The sequence below is a fragment of the Neomonachus schauinslandi genome, chromosome 4 (genome assembly GCF_002201575.2).
Source record: "Neomonachus schauinslandi chromosome 4, ASM220157v2, whole genome shotgun sequence".
Taxonomy (NCBI): domain Eukaryota; kingdom Metazoa; phylum Chordata; class Mammalia; order Carnivora; family Phocidae; genus Neomonachus; species Neomonachus schauinslandi.
In genome coordinates, this window is record NC_058406.1 from 68,737,912 (window position 1) to 68,761,644 (window position 23,733).

At 40.3% G+C, this 23,733-nt stretch overlaps 2 pseudogenes; both read right to left on the bottom strand.

The window, feature by feature from the left end:
- Positions 1–250: 250 nt before the first annotated feature.
- Positions 251–23,733, bottom strand: part of LOC110580651 — a 49,894-nt pseudogene continuing 26,411 nt past the window's right edge.
- Positions 2,525–2,631, bottom strand: LOC123324601 (annotated as a pseudogene).

Below are 23,733 nucleotides of genomic sequence, written 5' to 3' on the forward strand. Positions count from 1 at the left end.
GAAAAGAGTGGAATTGAATCTTTATTTACAGGACACTGCAAGGGAAGAGATTCCACATAGAAATAAGAAACGCACTGAGAGGAGGCGCTTCATACAGGTTGTACAGCTTGGAACTGGTCAAGTAGAGTTTCACTGTAAAAAGTGCTACAATAACAAAACACATTTAAAAAGAGTTCTTAGTAGAGAAACAGTAAGACAAACTTCTACCAAACAGTACACAACCAACAACTTTCTGCCTCAGCTGTACAATCTAAAAGTTAAAGGTCCCGGGAGTGCCATCCTGAACTTGGAACATATAGCCTTCAGAGGTAGCTTCTGGCACAACATTCTGATCTTCCTCTTCCTCTACAGAGAAATACTTCTCAATCAAGTTTAATGAAGCTTTGTACACAGACTCATTTTCATGGTTTTGTAGAGCTTCAATTTTGTCCAAACCTCCACATTCTTCAATCATCATACTAAGTTTCTCAGTTTCACCTAGTTTCTCAGCAGCCTGAAAGATGTTTGAAATGGCATCCAGAATAAACAGAATAATTTTGGTATCTTTTGCAGTTAAGAGGTTCATCAATGGTTCTATTATGCCACAATGAATGAGGTATACAATCTGTTCAACTGTCCCACCACGTGTATAGTTGGTCACAGCCCAGACAGCTTCCTTTTGTGTCTTAAAGTCTGCCTTAGAGAGAACACCAACGAGGAATGGGACTAATCCATGATTCACAACTTGCTGTATCTGGTCCTGGCGACCAGCTGTGATGTTTGACATTGTCCACATAGCTTCCTTCTGAATATTAGTTTTGGGGTTCGTTAGGAGGCTGGGAAAAGCAGCAAGTGCTTCTGCATCTATTACAACCTGAGTCTGTTCATCTGTCCCAGTGACAATATTTCCTATGGCTCTTAGCGCAGGAGTCACAACTGGCAATTCAATAGCTCCTAGAAGCTTCACAAGCTGGGGCGCAACTCCTGTTTTCACAACCATTTCAATCCGTTCATTTGGACCATCAGTGAGGTAGGAAATGGCCCAGCAGGTATATGCCAATACTTCTGGATCATCATGATGCAGGAGACGGACTAAGGTAGGAAGAATCTGCTCAACAGCATCTAATGGGGGTGCAGGATTCTTGTTGCGACAAAGGTTTGAAAGTGTCCAAGTAAGGTTACGTAAGTAACCACATGCTAAAGATGACATATGAGGAACTGCAAGGAGAGCCAATAGCGAGTCAACTGCACCATACTTGATAACCAAGTCTCGAAAAACTGAACCATCACCTGCAATGTTTCCTAGAGCCCATACAGCTTGTTCACTGATGTGAGCATGGGAAGATGCCAAAAGAGAAATGAATGCTGGGATAGCACCTCCATCTACCACAGCCTTGGTCTGTTCTGATGTCCCAGAAGCAATGTTAGTGAGAGCCCAAGCAGATTCAAACTGAATGGGGCTACAATCAGTTCTGCCCAAGAAGGACACAAATTTTGGAATCAAACCAGCCCGGATTTTGTTGTCTATGGGGGGCTGTTTTTCCCTAGAAAGCAGTTTCCTAGCAGCTTGAGTAGCCTGGAGCTGGTTTTCCAAATTGTTGCTATTTATGCCTTTGACAATGTCATCAACAGACCAATTTACAGTGTCCTGGTTGTTACGGTTTCCTGTAGTGGAGAGGTAGCATCATCAGGAAACGAGCTCACATTTCTCCTTTTCAGCATCTGGTCATCCTTCTTAGCTTTCCTCAGCTCCACATTAACTTCTGTTCGGCGCTGCCTCATTTCTGTACTGTCTTTCCCTTTGTTCTTGAATCTGTTAAGGTGGGCAGCTGGTGAATTAGCATTCTCGTTGGTGGACACGGTTATGAGACAAAGGGAGAAAGATCCACAGCCAGCTCAGGCTTCCACAGGAGGCGGTCCGGGGCATGCAGGCTGCGGGTCAGCTGCCCTCAAAACGTCCAACACGGATCACCCCAAAGACGGTGTGGACTTCATTGTATGTTAATTATATGCCAATTAAAATTTTTAAATTCCAAATCAGTAAGCATATATTGAACACCTACTCTTTAGAAAACACTATTGTACTGTGAAAATGGCACATTTTCTGAAATTGAGAGGAAGGTAGATAGATCCACACCCTTAGCCAGGTAGTCCTATCTCAGCCAGCTGGTTAGTTAACAAAAGTTTTATCAAACCTGTATATTCACACCTAATGCACATTTAGGAAATGCTTTTGTTCTTAAAACTCAGAAGAAAAAACAATTAAACTTACTCCTCCAGACTAAATGGAAAAACACCTGCCAAGAAATGAGTTTCCTTGAAATGAAAAATCCAGGGCATTCAGACAGGTAGAAAACATCAGAAGTAAATAAAAGGTCAGCAGGAGAGGGAGGATAAGGTTGATCACCCAAAGGCCCTTTGGCTAAGATACCATGACCTCTCCTAGTCATAAAGTGACTGGCTCTATCATTGTTATCACTCATGGCTCCCACCAAGTTTCTCATCACAAAGACCAAGGCCTTATCCAATTAGCACTCACTTTGCAAGCAAGATGGTGGGAAAACCCATTCCACTTGCTTTCAGGTATTCCACATGTTCAGAGAAACTCCTCTAGTAACAAACTATAGAAATGACCCCTGAAAGTATAGTCTTTCCACTTGCTTTCAAAATGCTGCACTAGGTAATTTCATTTGATTTTTAGTGACTTAGTTATTGCAATAACGGGGTAAGGGGGACTCTTTATGGAAGGATTTGAACTTAAGGTACCCTGATCAGTTTTTATTTGTATTTTTGTGAGTTTTTTTGCTGCTGCTTAACTGAAATATTTTGTTTTAAAATGAAATAAACTAATTTAAATATTTTCTGGGATCAAGCCTTAGAATGATCTACGTTTGCATTTGATTAAACATCTTTGCCACCATTTCTTCATCCTTCTGGAGGCTTTCTGTGGTTGAAGAAATATTGTGCACTATTTTATAAGCCACATAAAAGCCATGGGGACATACCACATGGTACATAATACATAGGTGCCTGATAAATATTTGTTGCCTGAATAAATGAACAAATGTCATGGTCATAACCAACATTTCATAATGCCCTACCCAAATTCAGAACCGAACATGGTTCAAAATACTGTTCGGATTATGGGCTTTGGGGTCAGTCTCCAAAATCTTGATTCCCAGGTTGCAAAATTATGAGATTATGAGATTATGGGTAAGTGTCTTAATTTTTTTTAGTCTCAATTTTATCCTGTGTAAATGGGGATTAAAAACTATTCTCACCTGGGGTGCCTGGGTGGATTAGTCGGCTGAGCATCCGACTTGGATGCTCTTGGTCTCAACTCAAAGACTCAACGGTCATGAGTTCGAGCCCCATGATGGGTGTGGAGCCTACTTTAAAAAAAAAAAAAAAAACTATTCACACTTAATATCATATAATGCTTACAAAGCATTTTATAGCTGGCTTGTAAAAATCTCTCAACAAGTACTTGTTGCTATTATTTTTAAGTTGTTCTCCATCACTGTTTTGTATTATTTTGTTATAGTCTAATAGCAATGGCACAAACTCTGGAGCTCACCCTCTCTGGTCATTAGTTTCCCCATCTATAAAATCACCAGTAATGGTGATGGTACCTACTGCATAGCGTTGTAAGGAGGATCAAGTAAGTTAACAAGTGACATGCCTAGAATTGTAAAAACATCAGTAGAGGTAGTTGTTCCTGTTGGTGGCATTAGTGATATGTCCACCTGGGTAAGTGTGCTTTCAGTGTCACCTAGGTTTGAATCCCAGCTCTTCCCATTACTTTGCTATGTGTTCTTGAGCAAGTTAATTAACCATCCTGTGCCTCATTTTCCTCGTGCACAAAGAGAACATAATAACAGTACCCACCACACGAAATTACAGTTAGGATCAACTGAGAGAATACACGTAAAGCACTTAGATGAGGGCCCCGAGGAAAACAAGCAAGTAACTAGTATTTGCTGGTATTGTGAGGGAGTAGCGATCATCATCCCTGCCAAAGGAATCCACACTTACAGTTGAAAACATCAACAGATAAGAGCTCTGTCTAGAAAGAATGCATAGGCAAGATTCTCATGTAGCATTTCTTTCATACCCAAACCTAACAGTTCATGGTTTAAAGGTCCTAAATCTCTGAGCTGTTTTTTTCATTTTCCTACCCATCTAAATAGTTCAAAACCTCCCACCAACAAAGGCAACCCTTCCACATTAGCTTTGGAGGCCATTTTCACATGAATTCTGTTATTTCTTTAAAACTAAAAATATAATAACTGCAAATCCTGCCCCATAAAAATCAAGACTTGTGAATTCTGTGCCCAAAATTGCCACTAAATTAAATGTCCTTGGCTTACTCATCAGTTCTCTGAGTTGTGTACATTCTTCCTCAGTAAATATGTCCACAAACTAACCTATAAACTTAGGTACACCCAAGGCTGCCTGCGAAAAATAAACCAACTCAGGACACCAAACAAATACTCTACATTGGTTGTAATTACCATCATTAAAATTCCAAGGAACTGCACCAGGGATGTGGTTGTAGTTGACCTTCAGTATTACTGGCCAAAGCTGGCTATTGTAAACCAGCCATGCCTCCTTAACTCTGTCCAGTGGGCAAGCATTATTCAACAGCTACCAGAAAAAAAAAGAAAGAAAGAAAGAAAGAATTAAAAGACCCCAAAGCTGAGCGGGAAGAGCTATTAGAGACCAATCTGCGTAAGGAGAAAATGATAGTAAAAGATATTAAGAAACTTGACCAACACTATAAATTATTTGGGGTAAACTTAGAAGTCAATTACTAGTGATGGTAATAAGAATATCTTATTCAGAAAGCCCTTTACAGTTTTCAGAGCACTTTTAGACTATTGTATTTGATCCTCATGGCAACTTGATGAGGTAGAAAAAATAAAAGAAGTATTATTATCTACATTTTACAGCTACAGAAACAGGCTAAGAGTGGTGACATGATTTAACCAAAGTAACCCAGCAAGTGCATAGCAGAGCAGAGATCAGAAGTCAGTGCACCTGGATTCCTGTCTCCTGCTTTTATCTACTGTCTTAGACTATAGTATCAAGTCATCTAATAAAAGAAAAGCTATACATTATTATGGTCTGACTGTGTACCCTCAAAACTCATGTGTCAAAATCCTAACTCCCAAAGATGATGGTGTTAGGAAGTAGAAGCTTTGGGAAGTACTCAGGTGATACAGGTGAAGCCTTCAGGAATGGGACTGGTGCTTTATAAAAGAGGCTCCGGAGAGAACCCCAGCTCCTCCACCAGGTGAGGACATAGCAGGAAGGCATTGGCTATGAGCTAGGAAGAAGGTCTTGCAGAACATGATCATGTTGGTGCCTTGACCTTAGAGTTCCCAGAACAGTGAGAAATAAATGTCTATTGTTTATAAGCTACCCAGTCTGTAGTATTTTGTTATAGCAGCCTGTAAGATTAAGACTTTATGTTTCAAGTGTGTGGCTTCACTATTTGTTTTGTGGTAGGAAGAATGCAGAATATTTCTTATGTATTTTCCTCATATTGCAGAGACAGAAGGATCTCTGAGACTTTGTTTTATCCTTCTGTATCAAAGCAGGATTTCATACAGGTCATATCTGGCAGACCAGGCATCTATTTGAAGATAACGTGTTTTTCAAAATCCTCAGGGAATGTAGTCTCAAACAACTTCATCCACAATATATTTTTACAAAATAATTTGACCAAATTGGTCTTTTATGCTTTACCTAATATTTTACGGAATTCGTAGAAAACTAAGATTTCTTTTGTATTCTAATTCAGAATAATTCAACTATTCTAAAAGTGAAGAGTACATTTGAGCATCAATATAAAATAGCAAAAATAATTGGTGATTTAAATACTCATAAAGGCCCCGATTAACCGAATCTTACCAGTGAAACGCATCTCTCGGGCTATTGTGATTGGTTCAGTGATGGGCACATAACCCAGTCTGGACCAATGAGTCAACAGAAGATATTTCCTAAGGCTTCTGGGAAAGGAGCGATATTTTCACTTCCTGCTGGATGTGGAAGAAAAGGCCCAGTACCTCAGGAGCTGTTCAAAGCACTTTGATTCAGCAGCCTTGGGCGAAAGCCAACACTGGAAGTTTGGAAAACAGCAACAACAAAACCAGGAGTTTGGTGAAATGGTTGATGCACAATATACAGCCTTGTTTAAAACATATCCTATTTATTCACTTTAAGTGACTTGAGCCACTAAATGCCCTTAACTCTTTAGTCATTCTGATACCAAGTTCCCAGTTCAAATGCAGTGTATGCAGTGTGTGTGTGTGTGTGTGTGTGTGTGTGTGTGTGTGTGTGTGTGCGCGCGCAGCAGGCCGCAGATGCTGGTCCTTCCATGAGGCAGAGGAAACAGAGAGAGGGAAGAGGCCTTTCTCTGGCCACACAGACAAGTGACATGTGGCATTACTAAGCAATGTATCTTGCGGCCTGGCCAGCAGGAGATAGCCGATGATACACTGGCAGGACCCCAGGGGGATGGAAATGCTACCCACTTCCCCGGGGAGTCTTCTTCACTTGCCCAGTGGTCCAGGAACCTAAAAGATGTAGACAACACAAGCTTTGATATCAAGGCCTTTAGGAGCTAGTACATCAGGCTACCAAAAGCTAAATGCTCTAGGAGCTAGTAGATCAGCCATCATGACCTAGAGACAGAAAAACTTTGCTACTCAGTCATACCCCCAACTATTGATGCCTAAGGATAAGAGGTGCCTCCAGGTGAAGCGGCTGATGGGGGAGTGTCCGTCATTTTTTGAGCACTTTTCCTTTTTCATTTCACAAGTATCAGATACCTCAAAATAGTGGATAAAAGCCCTACATCAGAAACAAGATTACAAGAGAAATTTCATCTCCACCAACCTGCTACTTCCACCCTTACTTAATGGAGAGACTGCCAGCTTCTGTGGCCTGTCGTGCTACAGAAAATTCAACTGCAGCTCTTAGAAGTTCTCAAAGCTCGTAAGAGGACTGTTTAAAATTGTCCAAGTTTTAATGGACCCATCCTAAGACTAACAATCAATTATTATAAGTTGGATCCTTGAAGAATAACTCTGCTGCCCACTTCCTGAAGACAGCAAACCCAGCCACATCCTTGGCTTATAGAACTCACCACACTCCTCAAACCACAACACTCCCTTTAATAGTAACTATAGCTTATAGTCGTATGACCCCGCCCTTTCCCCAAATTACATACAGTAGGAAATAACATGTCCTTAGAATGACCCTTAGGAAATCCTTGGGTAAGCCGAGGAATGGGATCATCATTTATCAGAAGTTCTTGGATAGGATGTTTCATGGGAGATAATCTGGCTTTTCCCTAAACCCATACGCACCACTAAGCCACAGAAAGAAGCTGAGGAGGGATATATGTGGTTTTTCATTAATGCTTTTGGTCTTCCAAGCACAATTTCTTTTTTGCTGGACATCCCCCCTCATATTCTGCTTACCATATTCTACTTAATAACAGGAGTACTCAGGAAGGAAGTGCTAGTGTCTTAGTCCATTCAGGCAGCTATAACAAAGCACTAGAGACTGGCTGGTTGATAGACAGTAGAAATTTATGTCTTATAGTTCTGGAGGCTGGAAGTCTGAGATCAGGATGCCAGCATGGTCAAGTTCTAGTGAGAGCCCTCTGTGGGTCACAGACTGCTGACTTCTCATGGTATCCTCACACAGCAGAGAGCAGAGGAATGCAAGATTTCGTGATTGTTATAAAGGCATTAATTCCAATCAGGGAGCTCCACCCTCATGATTTTATCTAATCCTAATTACCTCTCAAAGGTCCCACCTTCAAATACCATCACATACTGTGTGTGTGCGGGGGGTGGGGAGGAAGGGGGTTCAACATATAGATTTGGGGGACACAAACATTCAGTCTATAATACCAAGATACACTGAGATATCTTGGCCAGCTTAAATACTTGATCCTTTGGAAAGTGTGTAGCCCAGATTGCCAGTTGCAGGAATATGACTCCTACTTCATACCTTTTTTCATCAGATGTTAACTCTGAGTAAATCAGGAAAACCCCAGCCCATTTTTACCTTCAAACTAGTCCAGTACTCCCAACAGCTATAATATTTTGCCTCCTGTTTGCCCTAAACATGTCTTATCTTATTTCTATAATATATAAAAGATAGTTTCACCTGTTTTCAATGTGTTCCCTAACACTGAAAATGTAGTCCCAATCTAATTTTTAAGTATACTCACTAGAGTTATGTATTTCATAACTGATAGTGTCTAGTTTAAAAGGTAACTTTCTCTCTATAGGGAACATTTTCTTGATTTGGGGCTTCAGTCAGTCTATCCCTTACCAGTTTGTAAGATCCATGACTCTTTTTCTGGAAAGTAGGTAGACTCTCAGAAGAGCAGAATGAATATCAGACATTGACACATTAATGAAAGGTATATAAATAATTGTATTAATATGTGAACAACAACTTTGAGTGAGTCATAAATTCTTTCTATCACTTAAGCCCAGAACAGACTGGCACTAGGGAAAAAAATCAGAGACTCTTCTTTCCCTTCTTCCTGTAATTTTCTTGCAAAGAGCATATTCACTGATGTTTTTGGAGAGCTCAGTTACTGAAATCTTAGGAGAAGTAGGCTATAAGATTAAAATATCAATTGATAGTTACCATATTTCCTGCAAGAAATAACCTCTTTCTCATGTTCAAAAAAAAAAAAAAAAAAACCTAGAATATCTTCAGATAACCAAATTCAAATAGTTACTAGACAATTATGTATGGCATTTTGTAGGCTATGAAAAGAAGCAACATATCATTTCTGATCTTAAAAGCACACAAACTTGGTCAGAAAGATAGTAAAGATTTATAAATGCTAGGATATAGTAATTTTTCTTTAAAATAGAGAGCCACATTTTTTGAGACCAACAAAAAAGCTTTATGTAGATGAAAACTTCAAATCAGGTCTTGAGAAATTAGGTAAGATTCCAGAAGGAGCACTCTGGGAAAGATTGAAGTAAGTCGGTGAGGAAATAAGTAAACTCATTGATTAATTAAGTTATGTGTTAACAACGGAACTAAGAAGCTCCCAAATGAGAGCATAATAAATTGTTGCATATAATAAATAAGTAAATAGTATATGCACGAGTAATAAATACATGAAACTTTTCAGCTGTTTCATTTGGAAGGATGTGGCCCTCAACAAGAACACTTGATATTACCCTCTGGCAAGATACAGCTGGAACTGTGAAGTTGAGTGCCAGTGGTTTAAATTAAGAAACAGCTTGTGATATTAAAATTAAGACACTTTTGAATAAAGCAACAAGACATATCACAAAATTCACAGAGCTATAGAGCCTTTCATATGGTTCAGCAAATACAGGAGCAGGATTCTCTTTATTTATTAATTTGATATGCATTCATTAGGTACCAATTGTCTACCCCATATTGCACTAATTACTAGGAAGATGTAAAAGAAAGCATGGAAAGAGTCCTCTCCCAACAGGTTGCCTAATATCTAAGAGGTGAAATAAAATGTGTTAAAATAAAGTGGGAGGAAATTTCTAGACAAAATATGAGAAATTGAGAAATGCAAATGCTACCTACAGTTTTTCTCTCTCCCAGGGGGCTCACAGTACATCATAATTACCTGGCAGAGAGTATCATTCTCATAAGCATTTTGCAATGTGATTGGCAGGGATGCAGAGAATCTAAGCGATCTGCATAAAAACCTTGTGAGCTGAGTGGGAGAACTAGAAATTAGTTTTCTATATGGTGTATTGCCAGGAATACTGGTAGGTCCAGGGTCAGAATTCCTCAAGGTTATTTTTCACTCCACTTTTGAGGCATCAGGTGATTCCAGAAAAGTTATTTCATATCTCTGAAATAAGGTTTCTCCATCTGGGGATGATATCCTGGGATATCTACTTTGCTTACCTCACAGGGGTCCTGTGTGAATTGAATGAGTTGAGCGAGGGGGTAGGGAATTTTAAAGAGCTTCATAATCCACAAAACATTTTGTAAGTATATGGTAAAATATCATTATTGATTGATTGATTGTGAGCTTTACACAATGTAGGTGAAAGGGGAAGGATGTGTTCTGTAAAGACTGACCATCTGGAGAAGTCTGCTATTCCAGTTGGTAAGCATGCCAGTAGGCACAGTGTTAAACTTTGGGTGGCAGAAGAAGTGAGAAGAAGAGCTGAAAAATAGATAAAAAAGCCTCAGGTGCCCAGGCTCAAAACTAGAGGATAATAGAGGCAGCTGTGGAAGCATCTAGATTGCAGAGGATCTGGGCAGCCCCACTGCATCTCTCTCAACTCTGAAAAAAAGCACTGAAGTCTTTTCAATCCCACAAGATAGGTTCATAAATTAACTGAAAAAGAGAGAAAGCCAGCTGGCCCAAATGTGACTCCCTGGTTGTCACAGAGAAGTACCACAAGAGAAAGCAGTAAAGACCATAAAATTGGGGACAGTATAGAAACACGGGGATCTGGCTGCTCGGTGAGCACCAGCGTGGAACAATGATCATTCCTGGAGACCTGCTCCAGCACAGACAGACACCACTGAATGGCCGATTAATTTCTAGATGATGCCATCCAGCTATGTCATTCCCTCGGAATGTTGATGCCAGGAAAAGTAAGGTGAAAAGTAAAGACTGGCAAAATCATGACCAATTGAGTTTCAATGTGAAATGACTAAGAAAAACATGAAGTGACTGGGGTCATCTAGAATGAACTAGAAACATTTTCCACCATGAGAGAGTATAGAAAACCTGACATAGAAGTGAGGTATGGAAAAATTTGAAGCAGAAGATCTATGTACCATAAAGAAAGGAGTGGGAAGATGTTGACAGAAGCAAGTGGATGGCGGGAGCACACTATAGGGCAGCCCCTAGTAGTCTAGCTCTGTGATCCTTAAATTGTAATGTGCACACAAATCACCTAGGGGGCTTGTTAAAATGCAAATTCGGATTTTTACTGGTCTTGAGGGTGTCACTGAACTCTCAGTTTCCAGCAAACGCCAGGTGAGGCTGAGGTTCCAGTCCATGGAGCATGTTTTGAGTAGCAAGGGTCTAGGTGACAGGTGACCTAAACCTGAACGAGGCAGTGACAAGGGAAACGCAGAAGACATGGCTGAGAAGCAATCAGGAAGTAGAAATGACAAGACTCAGTGACTGATTAGGGAAAGAGGAAACATTCATGATGACTCCAAGATTTTTAGGCCTGGACAATAGGGCGGTTCATAGTGCTATTAACAGAGTCCTTGGTAAATAAAGGTTTGTGCGGAAACACCGCAAGACCTTTCCACATGTGTGTTTTACGCATACTTATTTCTACCAAGTTACTGAGACACACTCCTACTGTGTGAGGTTGTTTTTGGAGTCGTTTGAGATTGGGATCCATCTCTCTTTGCTTAGTGGGTTTGGGCTACTTTGTTTTCATTGCGCATTGTTCATGGCTTGCCCCTGAATAAACTGAAAATAAACCATTAGGGAGACTGGCAGACATGGAATGTAGAAGTACTCTATGGCAGCATGAGAGCTATAAAGGGAGTCCTTCCTAAGTAAAGAGGAAAACATGGAGAACAGGTGCTTTAAGATTTTCCAAGTAATAGTCCAGAGAGGGCCCTGGACACCAGCAGCCATCTTCACTTGCTTGTGACTTTAGCTATGTGTCCGAGAGAATGATAAAGAGATCAGGAGAGACCTCAGCTTCTGCTGATGCTCAAGAGTCATTATGGGCGCAGCAGAGAGTTAAGAGTGGTCCACGTGGTTGCCAAAAAGCATTCACAGAGATGAATTTTTGGACATGGTCGTGAGATTCTAGTTCTTGTTTCAGATTCTTAGTGAATTCAGAGCAGATTAGACTCAAGCCCCAATCTGTGCTCTGTGTGCGTGCTAGGAGGGAGGGGGGCCCGAGGGACAGAATGACAAGGGGGGCGGGAAGGGTGGTGTTGTGCTTCTGTGGACTGGTTTCCTTAATGCATGGAGGTAGCACTTACAGCAGTTCATGGCTTCCCCAGGAAACCATTCTAAGTGGGCCACGTGCCCAATGGTTTCTATCCCAGTTAAGTAAATAAATGAAATATGCTAATTAGCACCCTATTAGCTCACAGCAGGGAGTAATCCATGGCATTTTGATTGGAAAGAATTCTGTCATCCAAAGACTGGTCTGTAACAGAATGCAAACCGGCCCAATTTCCTCCCTCCCTTCCCCGTGGCAGTTGTCCAAATGTCTGAGAAGCAGACCTCACAAATGTGTGCAATTCCAAGGGTGTCGCGGGGCTCTGTGAGAGCACCTCCTGGCCTCCGCGGAATCTGGCGCTGCGCTGCGCTCTGAGAACAGATTGATACAATCCAGAAATGTGGGCCAGAGCTCAGAAACATCGAGCAGGTTTGGGAGGATCTTTAGGGGGCAGCTCTTATTTCTTTCGTTATGAGAATATCCCCACTTTTATTCTCTGGCCCTCCCTGACTCCAATCCAGAATGCATTTCCTTGACTCAGGTAGGCAGGCATGTGGCCACGGTGCAGTTCCGTGGAAGGAGGCCTTCTTATTAAAATGGTAGAGCTGCAGGGTTTCAGTTGGGGACAGGGCAAGCTTGGGTAGGTTCATATTTTTATTGTTTCGGCTGCAGGGAAATTCCACCTAGTTCCTGTTCTCCTAGCCCTATTTAAATGCTTGGATTCACATCTTGCCTATCTCCTACCAGTTTGCAGAAGGAGGGATTTAGGGGCAGCATGGACCCTGAAGGAAAAAGCTCAGGACAAAGACATGTGTTTTCCAATTTGCTCTTTTAAAACATCCACTTTCCAAGAGCTCTGGGTGTTTACAGGGATTGGACATCATGACACATGTGTCAGGTTGCCTCAGAATCTATCAGAAATCCCCATCAGAGTGGGACTTTGGCAATGAAGCTTACTTATATCACAGTGAGGCTTTGAATACTTTTTCTGTTCTTGATACCAAACATTACAGGGATCACCTTGTATTTGCTGACGGCTGCTTAATAAAAGGGGTGGGGTGGGGAGATAGGGTTTTTAATCATCTGAATGTTATAGAGGTAAGTTGCCAGTATTTTTTTTTTCTTAAGTTTGGTCCTTTGTATGATGACCTACGAGAGCCAAATAGATTATTGAATGCCTATGACAAGCCACATGAAAACACTTTTCTCTGCACGCTCTTGTATCTCCTCCCTGATAAAAAAGTGATGATACTTAAAGTTTAAAACTGTTAATGGAATGTATTGGTTACAAGTACATCACTCTTTTTTCTCCCCCACCCCATAGTAGTTTTTCTTTTACCTAGGAAGAGAATCTATTTATCTTGATTAGATATAAATTCAAATCGAATGCTGAATACCAGCTGTTTTATCAGCAGCACTTTAAAATTCAACTTTAAATGAAATCTTTAAGAAAGCAAGTCCAAGAAAAATCTTATAGTAAAATTTGTGTCTCACTCACTAACATTACTGCACTACATTGATTGCAGTACCTGAAGAAATCGTTAGGCACCATATGACAGTGATGTCTGTTTAGAATGTTTTTTTTTTTTAATCCTGTATTGGAAAATGAAGCACATTACCTAAATGATTCAAATGGCAAAAAAAAAAAAAAAAAAAAAAAGTCATTCCTAAAAGCCATCTGTGAATTAGCATATGGGCTTCTGGAACCCAACATCTTGGTTCTGTATGTGAGTCAGAAGAAAAAAAAAGAAGGAAGAAGGAAAGGAAGAAAATGGCATCCTGTCTTTAAATATGAAACATGGAATGATTTTCTCCAATCAAGGGGACTTCAAAGAGGGAAGACATTTATGACAATGAAGCAGTCAGCTGGACCTCACAGCAGCTTGCGCCAAGACTGGTCCCAAGAGCAGTCACAAAACTCTTAAGTGAGCCAAGACCAGACTCTGCTAATGGAAAAATGTGTTCCTGAACCGGGGCTCTATAAATCTAGGCACGTTCTGTATGGAGTATAGGCTTTGTTGCTTTGGCAAATCTGTCTTGAACTGGAAAGCAGTTGAGTAAGGAATTAAGCGAGAATGGGTGGGTATGAGTTAAAAACAAGAAGCCTAGCAGTGGTAGCAGCCACTGAGATTACTAGGCCAGTGTTAGTGAGCATTAAAAGACCCACATCGGCACCACTCCCTGCCCCCAACCCAGTTGTCAAAGTGTAACTTTTCTGCTTGGTAAAAAGCTGAATGTTCCTCTTGCATTTATCAGACACTGTGTATCTGGCTTGAATATGTAAGTTGTTATAACCTAGCCAAGTCATGCAGATAGAGGGATGACGCCTACATGCTTTTACATATTTTGGGTTTCTGGGGAAAATTTTTCCTTGAAATTCACATGTTCCAAATATCTGTCTTACTTTGAGCCTGAATTCAAAATGGAGAACTCACAACCTGGGAGTGAGAACAAAAGACAGAAAGAAACTCTCTGTTGACACTTTAGACGTGGTTGCGAGGCCACTCAAGATGACAACCACCCCCACCGCAGTCCCAACTGACAGATTACAAGCAAACATGCCCGCTACCTGGTAATTCTACCTGCTAATTACTTGGAAAGATTCAGATACTCAACAACTGACCTGAATGTTTTCGTGAGTTTGAGGACCAATGAGGGAGGGGTGGGGGATGACTATAAAAACCGCACAGTGAAGTTGACCCTCAGTCAAGAGCTGTTAAAATTCTATCAAAAATATTCTTGCAGCATAATGAAGCTTTTCAGGCAGTCAATTTCCCCAGACTTTTGCCTTTGCCAACAGTTACAACAATAAGGAAAACTTTATTAGTGGATATGAGTTAAAAACAAGAAGCCTAGCAGTGGTAGCAGCCACTGAGATTACTAGGCCAGTGTTAGTGAGCATTAAAAGACAATTGTGTGTGTGTGTGCTGACTACAGAAACATCCACTGAGCTGTTCGCAGGCTCTGCCAAGTGGCAAGTGCACAGTGAATTTCAGATAAGAGAAGACTTTGGATTCCAGCCCTAGAGTGATACTTGGGAGGTGCATGTGTGTCTTTCTGCATGGAGGAGAGCAGACAGGTGTGTGTGTGTGTGTGTTAGGGAAGCAAGAAGGATGAAAAGAAGCAGATGAAGAAATGCAGAGACAAGTGGACACTCCTCCTTTTGCTTGTTTTTCTCCTACTTTTTCTCAGTCCTCTCAGTGGGATAGCGTCCAGTGAAATCCTGGGACCTCTCCCATGGTGATGGCCAACATTAGTGCTGTGGCTGGCTCTGGCTGTGAAAAGAACAAACCCCTGAAGGGATTCCTGGCCATGGAGCACTTACTGAGGCAGAGCTGAGAAATTCAGATGGTGAATGATTTGGCAAGGTCACACAAGTTGCCATTCAAGGTAAGAGTAATTAGTTCATTCATTCAGTGGACATTTCCTAAGTGCCCATTATGTGCTAGATGGTAGAAATACATGGTCCCTATGTGTAATTTAAGCACAATCATAGCTGCTATGGAACTCATTTACTAAAAGGAGAAAAAAGCACAGTTCCCTACCTCTAGGAAGCTCATAGTTCTAGAAATAATAACTATCCTTATATCTTTACTTTGTACTGTGACAAAAGCTATTTTATTGTATCCTCACTATACCCCTTATAAGGTAAAGAGTATTATCTCATAAATTTATAATTGAGGAAAATGAGCCTTGACCTTGCTCAACGTCACACAGCTAGGAAGCAGCAGCACCAGAACTTGAACTCAGGTGTCTTGATTCCTGTGTCTGGGACCACCATCCCTGCTGTCTGGACCTTGGCACACTTGTGAGTTTTGATGTAGCAAAACTCAATTGAAATTCATACCTGAGATCTCCAAGCCCCACTGGAAGCTGTCCACACTCAGACCACATGCCAGACTGTTATTACAAAGATGCAAGAAGAGACACAAAAAAGACAAGAAAGATTTCAAATCAATAACTTAAATTTACAACTTAAGGAATTAGAAAAAGAAGAAGAAACTAAACCCAAAGCCAGTGGAAGGAAAGAAATTATGACGATTAGAACAGAGATAAATTAAATAGAAAACCAACAGAGAAAATTAACAAAACCAAAAGTAGGTTCTTCAAAAAGATCAACAAAATTGACAAAACTTTAGCTAGGTGAGCTAGGAAAAAAGAATACTCAAATTATTAAGATCAAAAATGAAAGTGTGAACATTTCTGCTGATTTTACAGAAACAAGAAGGATGATAAGAGAGTGCAATGAGCAACTACATACCAGTAAACTGAATGACCTAGATGAAATGGAAAAGTTCCTGGAAACACAAAACCTACCAAGACTCAACCACAAAACAAATAGAAAATCTGAATAGACTTCTAGCTAGTAGAGAGATTTAACCAGTAGTCAAAAATCTCCCAACAATAACAACAAAAAGCCCTGAGCTGATGACTTCACTGGTGAATTCTACCAACAATTTTAAGAAGAACTAACATCAGACCTTCTCAAATTTTTTTCAAAAAATTGAAGATGAGGGGCCACTCCATAATTCATTTTATGAGACCAGCATTACCCTAATACCAATGGCAGACAAAGGTACTACAAGAAAAGAAAACTATAGATCAATATCCCTTATGAACACTGGTGCAAAAATGCTCGACAAAATATCAGCAAACCAAATTCAGCAGCATATTAAAGGGATTACTACACCAAGAGCAAGTGGAATTTATTCCTGGGTTGCAAGGATTGTTCAACATAGGAAAATTGACCAATATAAAACACCACATTAACAGAATGAAGGAAAAAAAACCCATATGATCGTTTCAATTGATAAAATAATTCAACACCCTTTCATGATAAAAGCATTCAGAAAACCAGTAAGAGAAGGAAACTACCTCAACATAATAAAAGCAATATGTGGAAAAAAAACAGCAAATATATCCAATGATGTAAGACTAGAAGCTTCTCTTCTTAGATCGGGAACAAAGCAAGATGCCTGCTTTCATCACTTCCATTCAACATAGTACTGGAGGTCCTAGCCAGAGTAATTAGGCAGAAAAAGAAGTAAAAGGCATCTAAATTGGAAAAGAAGTAAAATGATTCTCCTCACAGATGACTGATCTTACATATAGAAAATTAAAGATTCCACACACACACACACAAAAAAAAAACCCTGTTGGAACTAAATAACAAATTCAGCAAAGAAGCAGGATACATAGTTGACACAAAAATCAATTGCATTTTTATACACTAGCAATGAACAATCTAGAAAACGAAGTTAAGAAAATAATTTTACTTATAAAAGCATCAAAAAGAATAATACTTAGGAATTAACTTAACCAAGGAGGTGAAAGACTTGCACAATGACAACTATAAAGCATTTCTAAGAGAAATTAAAGAAGACAATTAAATGGAAAGATATCCCACGTTCATGGATTGGGAGACTTAACATTGTTAAGATTTTGATGCTACCCAAAGCAATCTCCAGACATAATGTAATCCTTACCAAGTCCCAGTGATGTTTTTTGTAGAAATAGAAAAATTCATCCTAAAATTCATATGGTATCTCATCATCCTAGAAAGGAAGAAGCTAGAGAACTCACACTTCCTAATTTCAAAACTTACTATAAAGCTACAGCAATCAAAATAGGATGATACTTGCACAAAGACACACATGCAGACCAAAGGAATAGAACAGTCCAGAAATGCACCCTCATATATACGGTCAAATGATGTTCAGGGGCACCTGGGTGGCTCAGTTGGTTAAGTATCTGACCCTTGATTTTGGCTTGGGGTCATGATCTCAGGGCCATGAGAAAGAGCCCCATGACAGGCTCCACGCTCAGCCGGGAGTCCGCTTGAGATTCTTTCCCTCTGTCCCTCTCCCCACTCACGCATGCTCTCTCTCTCTAAAATAAGTAAATAAAATCTTTAAAAAAAATGATGTTCAACAAGGATACCCCAACCATTCAATGGTGAAAAGACAGTCTTTTCAACAAATGGTGCTGGGAAAACTGGCTATCCACATGTAAAAGAATGAAGTTAGACTCTTATATTACACCATACACAAAAAGTGACTCAAACGGGCCATTTGAGTTGGTCCCCAAATGACCTGAAACATAAAATTCTTAGGAGAAAATACAGGGCAAAGGCTTCATGAAATTGGATTTGACAATGATTTTTTGGATATTACCAAAGACAAAAGTAACAAAAGAAAAAATAAACAAATTGGACTTTATGAAAATTAAAAACTGTGCATAAAAAAAACACTAATAAACAGAGTAAAAATACAAATCACCCAGGTCACAGTCAAGCTGTCAGCTAGTACTGCAGCTATCTGAAAGCTTGACTGAGATTCAAGGATCTGCCAAAAAGATTCAATCACATGGCTGGTGGTGGGCGGCCTCAGTTCCTTTTTGTCTCTTGGCAGGAACTGTCAATTCTTCACCATGTGGACCTCTCCATAGGGCTCCCTGAATGTCCTTTCAAAATGGCAGCTGTCTTCCCCCAGAGTAAATGGTTCAAGAGCAAGGAGGAAGCCACATGCTTCCTATGGCCAAGGCTTGGAAGCCCCACATTATTACCACATTCTGTTTGTTAGAATCAAGTCACTAAGTCCAGCCCTCACCTAAAGGGAAGAATTAGCTTATATCTTTTGAAAGGAGGATTATCAAAGAATTTATGGATATATTTTAAAATCACCACAGTAATCATATTAAGGTTATAAGAGTGTCAGTAAGTTTTTCTTTATTAACCAATTTTCTGTATTGTGTTTTTACAGTAAAAAAACTTGAAAAGATAAACTTGTCTTTCATTATAAACATTATCTCTGTATTTCAATGCACTCAGCAAAATTTCGTTCAAAAAAAGATACCTCCAAAGGTCAAATTCAACTCTGTCAATTACTCCTTTGGTCTTTATCACACCCCCTGAAATTAATACACAGACAGTTCATCCTCAAACGGCCACCATACTCCGAGAGGAAGGAAGATTTGGGGAAGCAAACCTAAAGCACAGGCCTCACACCTCTCTACTCCCTGAGGCATTTTTGTGTCTATCCCTCAGTCCAGGCTGACCTCCACATCAGCCTAGCTGCCCTTAGAATTGTCTTAAGTTGTACGAAAGCCCTGTGCCTTTAACTTTTCTCGGTTCTTACAAGAAATAGCCATCTGAAACCTGTTAGTAAAAATTTGGTAAATCTGTTTTCAAGGACACTAAATACTATGCCTCTCAGTACCATTTATAAAAGATCCCATTGGAGAGATCTCTTTTAGAAGGGTCTGCCAGGAAAAAAATTGCTCCCCTGAAGAATAAGTGCGCTTAGACATCTTTTGAGTTATAAAGCTTGACGTTTTCTTTCTTTGTTCTGGCTACAAGGAAACTCACAGTAATGTACTGTCTTTTGCAATCAACATAGGTCTCTTCTTTTACATTATGTTGATTTTACAATACTGTAACCTTATTTTACATCAGCCCTTTATTCAAAGCCATGAAAAGTTTTTTGGTTTTTTTTTAGAAAAAAAGCAGGTAGGAACAACCACTAATATTTTATGCTTATTATATGTTAACCACTAGCTAGATCTGTATATGTGTAGTGAGGTCTGCAGTAAAGGAGGAACTTTTATTTTCTTTTCAAGCAATAGAAGTTCAATGTGGGAGTGGTTTACAGTTTTCCGTTCTCCAGATAGAGACCTTTGGAATATCCTATTGGGAGTAGGAGGTTGAGATTATTACCAGGAAAATGTACTGTTAATAATGCAAAGCAAGTTCCTATCCATAGTTTTTTTGGGAGAAAAAAAACTGGACGTCGCCATAAATTTTAATGATCATGAAACTAAGATAGTGAATGTCTTGTTTATTTCTACAATATAAACTAGATTGAGCTTTAACTATGCTATATCTTGGCAGATGTTGAGAAATGTGTTTCCAAAACATAGATTTAGACTGAATTTAGAGCCCACACATAACATTGCTTAAGTTGGAAAAAGCCTACTTTTTGAACAATATACTCTCAGCTTTTTAGCTTGATTGTCTTGTCAGGACAATGGTGTTCAGAACATACATCTGGGTGGGGTTAGGAGCTTCCCTGAAGGAAATACAAATTTCCACTGTCAGGTGGGAAACAACATGGCCTTGGACAGAGGGAGGGGAGGTGTTTACACCCCAATCTCATGCTGAGGACTGAGACAGGTGGGGGGTCTGAAGTGAAAAGCACTGTGATCTCTAGACAGTCTCATGATGAGTGGGACCTCTCCTGCATGGAAGCCAGTGGGGAGCAAAGCAAAGACCTTCAAATGGGGGTCAGAGCCTATAAACCTCAAAAGTAATTACCATTGGCAGTAGTGTATATCATAATTTTTACGCCTTCACTGAACATTTATTGAGGACTTTCTCTTAATCAAGTAGTGTGATTTTTATATATACTTCTAACCGACTTAATGTTATTGGCCACAATACTGGCTTATATTTGTTTTACTCTAAAATGTTTTCCTCAGGGGCGCCTGGGTGGCTCAGTTGGTTAAGTGTCTGCCTTCAGCTCAGGTCATGATCCCAGGGTCCTGGAATCGAGCCCCACGTCAGGCTCCCTGCTCAGCGGAGAGCGTGCTTCTCCCTCTCCCTCTGCCTGCCGCTCTGCCTACTTGTGCTCTCTCAATCTCTCTGTCAAATAAATAAATAAATAATCTTAAAAGAATTAAATTAAATATTTTCCTCAAAATAAAAAAATTTAGAACATAAGAATTTAATGGGCCATCCACTATAGTCCACATACTTTCGTATGGATAATACATGAGAGCTGGGGGTGCCAAGGAACAAGAGTAGAGCACATTCTGTAATCTTCACTCCTCTGTTGTTTCTCTTCCTGCCATTTATTTTTGGCAAATAGTTTTGATGCATAATAGCTAACAAAGGTAAGCAAATGAAGTGTTCAATTTGCCACAAAGAATGAGAATTATACTCAATCACTCAAATGCAAGTTTTCCCGCCAGTCAAGGATACAGTAGAGCAAACCAAGGGTAAAGATCAGCAAGTAGTAGGGCTTGGTGGGTCTTTTGACATTAAGAAGGACTTCATAAATATCACTGCAGAATGGAAGGGTATGCCAACATTCTTATAAACGGTATCTGTGAGAAACTAACTGCCAGAGGCAGGTCATAGCCTGTCTGCTCTTATATCCCTTAGAATGTTAATTCATATCAACCCTATTTTTTTGCAGATTAGGAAACCAGAATCCCAGAAAGTTTTGGGAAAAGCTACTGAATGTTTCCAGCTAAGAATTATTATACAGCCAGTGTTTGGACACAAGCAATCTGACTCTAGAACCCACTTAATGGGTCACTTTAACTGCCTTCAGCTCTCTGTAGTATTATTTTCTTATTCTTCTCTGTATTCAGTTAGACTTCATCAAATAAGACTCAATGGTTTTGAGCTGGTAGATGGGGTAATGGTAAGGGAGTGACTGGGTCCATGTTTAGAGCGAAGTAGAACTGGGAGAAAAACCTAGTGAGAAATTACCAGTTGCCTACCTCCAACATCCATTTTCCCCTCCTCCTCAATAATAGAATCACCAAATAACCATGTACCCAGTTAATAAGTTACCATTTCTGTTTCCTTTTCAGACACGTGTGTCATATTATTTTTTCGTCAATAAGATTTATGCAAAATGATCCTTATAAGCACATGGGCATGCCCACTTCATCCCCTCCTCCTTCCTACCACTTAGGACTTGGATAAAATAGTGTGAGCTCCACAGCGATCATGGGCCATCAGATGACCCTGACGATGGAAGCCATATACTGAAGATAGTGGAACAGAAAAACAGGAACCTAGTGCTCTCATGACACTACCAAGTGGTCAAATCAGTCCTAGAAGTTCTACTTCATTTGCATGAGCAGGAAATAAGCTATTATTTTGTTTAAGCTAGTATTACTTCGGGATTTTCCATTACATGTAGCGAGGGATTGCCCTGTTGGTCATGGTTGTATTGAGTTTTTTATTGCCCAAAAGTATCTGACAGAATAAGAGGGATGGGGCCTGAAATCCAGCCTGAACCCCTCAACAAACCATAATCTTGAGATGAAGCTGAGTGCATTTGGATAAAGAGGATACCATTTTCTCACTCATCCAAAGGACTAATCTTCTCCTGGAGGCCATGACCCTATCTAGTGGGGACACCTTTTGCACTATATGGGCTAGCTGAGGTTTCATTTTAACTGATTCAAGTTCAGAGAAGTGAGGTATGCAATGGCATGGGGTTATAGGGGGGTATCTGGAGCAGACATCTTTCAGAGAAATAATAACTACCAGGATTAATTTGCAGGACTTGTATTTTTTCTGGTATTCCCAGAAATAACTTGGGGAAAGGGGATCCAATGGAAAACCGGCCTTCCTACAATCACTAAGATGAGGGCCGAGGGTTCATTTTTGGAAGGGAATGTGACTTTACTTTTTAATCATGGGCTATTGTGCATTCATTACCTCATTTAATCCTCAAAACTACTTTAAAGTTGCCATTCTCCCAGTTTTACAGAAGAGAAAACAAACTGAGAGTAAAGAAGTTGTCCAAGAACACAGCTTAATAAAAGGCAAAGCCAGGACTCTAAGCTCGATCTGTCTGCCTCCCAGACCTCTGCACGTAGCCACCACTCTATATGTCAGCCTGGCTGCACCTACGTTGTCGCGTGTCCGAATCAGTGAAGTACTAAATTTGGTTGAGCTTAAGCTTGGTGGAAACGTAAAAACACTTTATGACGGGCCCCGCTGATGTGTGAGAATCCTGTTGTTTAGAAAAAAGAGGTTACCTCCCTTCTGAAGTTATTTCTGTCTCTGAGAAGACGAACACCCCACAGATGTGTGAGGCAGCCAGGATTCCCACTCAGCATGACACAGCCCACCCAGCATGGAGAAGCCAGGCCCGGAACCCTCTGTGGAAAAGGGCGAGTCCTCTTGAATGAAATTTCTCCTCTGGAGCTGCAGCTTCCTTCCCTCCAGTGCTCAACTCTGAGTTCATCTTGGGATCACCCTGCCCTAAGTTATTTTAAGGCAGTATTAATGTTTTATGACTCATTTCCTAGTTTCCTGCTGGGGAAAAAAAAAAAATCACAGCCTAGGCATTCGGTCTCAGACACTGAAAACAGCTGATGTGTAATTTGGAGACGTGTATTTTATTGTGAGTGGGAGGATATGCAAGAAATAGGAAAAGATTTCTGTTGGAGCAATATCTGCTCCTTGTCCCCCCTTTATGCTGGTGCCCCTGCAACCACACACATATACACCTGGGCTTCGGCGGACTTCTGCACGCACATTTCCTCTGACTGTAAACTCTCCCCTGGAGACACGAAGTGTTGATACGCAGCAATTTTTGCCTCAAAAAGTTGACTCAGGATCATCTCAGGGATATGTCCTTGGATCATCTTACTTTTTCATTCTCTCGGCATCTTCTTTAGCCTCAGATGTGTGTGTGTGTGTGTATGCATGTGAGTGGGCATTCGTGTGTGTGTGTGTTTAACCATTTGAAATAATATATATTTCTTCCTCCAAATAAAAGCCAATGCTAAATAAAGAGAATACTAATGTAATTGGCCTAGTACATAGGTGAGGTCAGTAATGCATGCTTTTGCACGTGGTTGAGAAGAAAGGGAATTGTTAGTATCTCCCTCTGAGGGACACAAAAGGCCCTGGGCTGAATCCGTTCCAGGGAGTTCTCCCACAGACCCCATGCACAGGCAATCCAGTCATTCCTGAGGCATGCTCCTGGGACTACTTCACCCACACCACTCAGAGGGGAGAAACAGGTTTCCTATG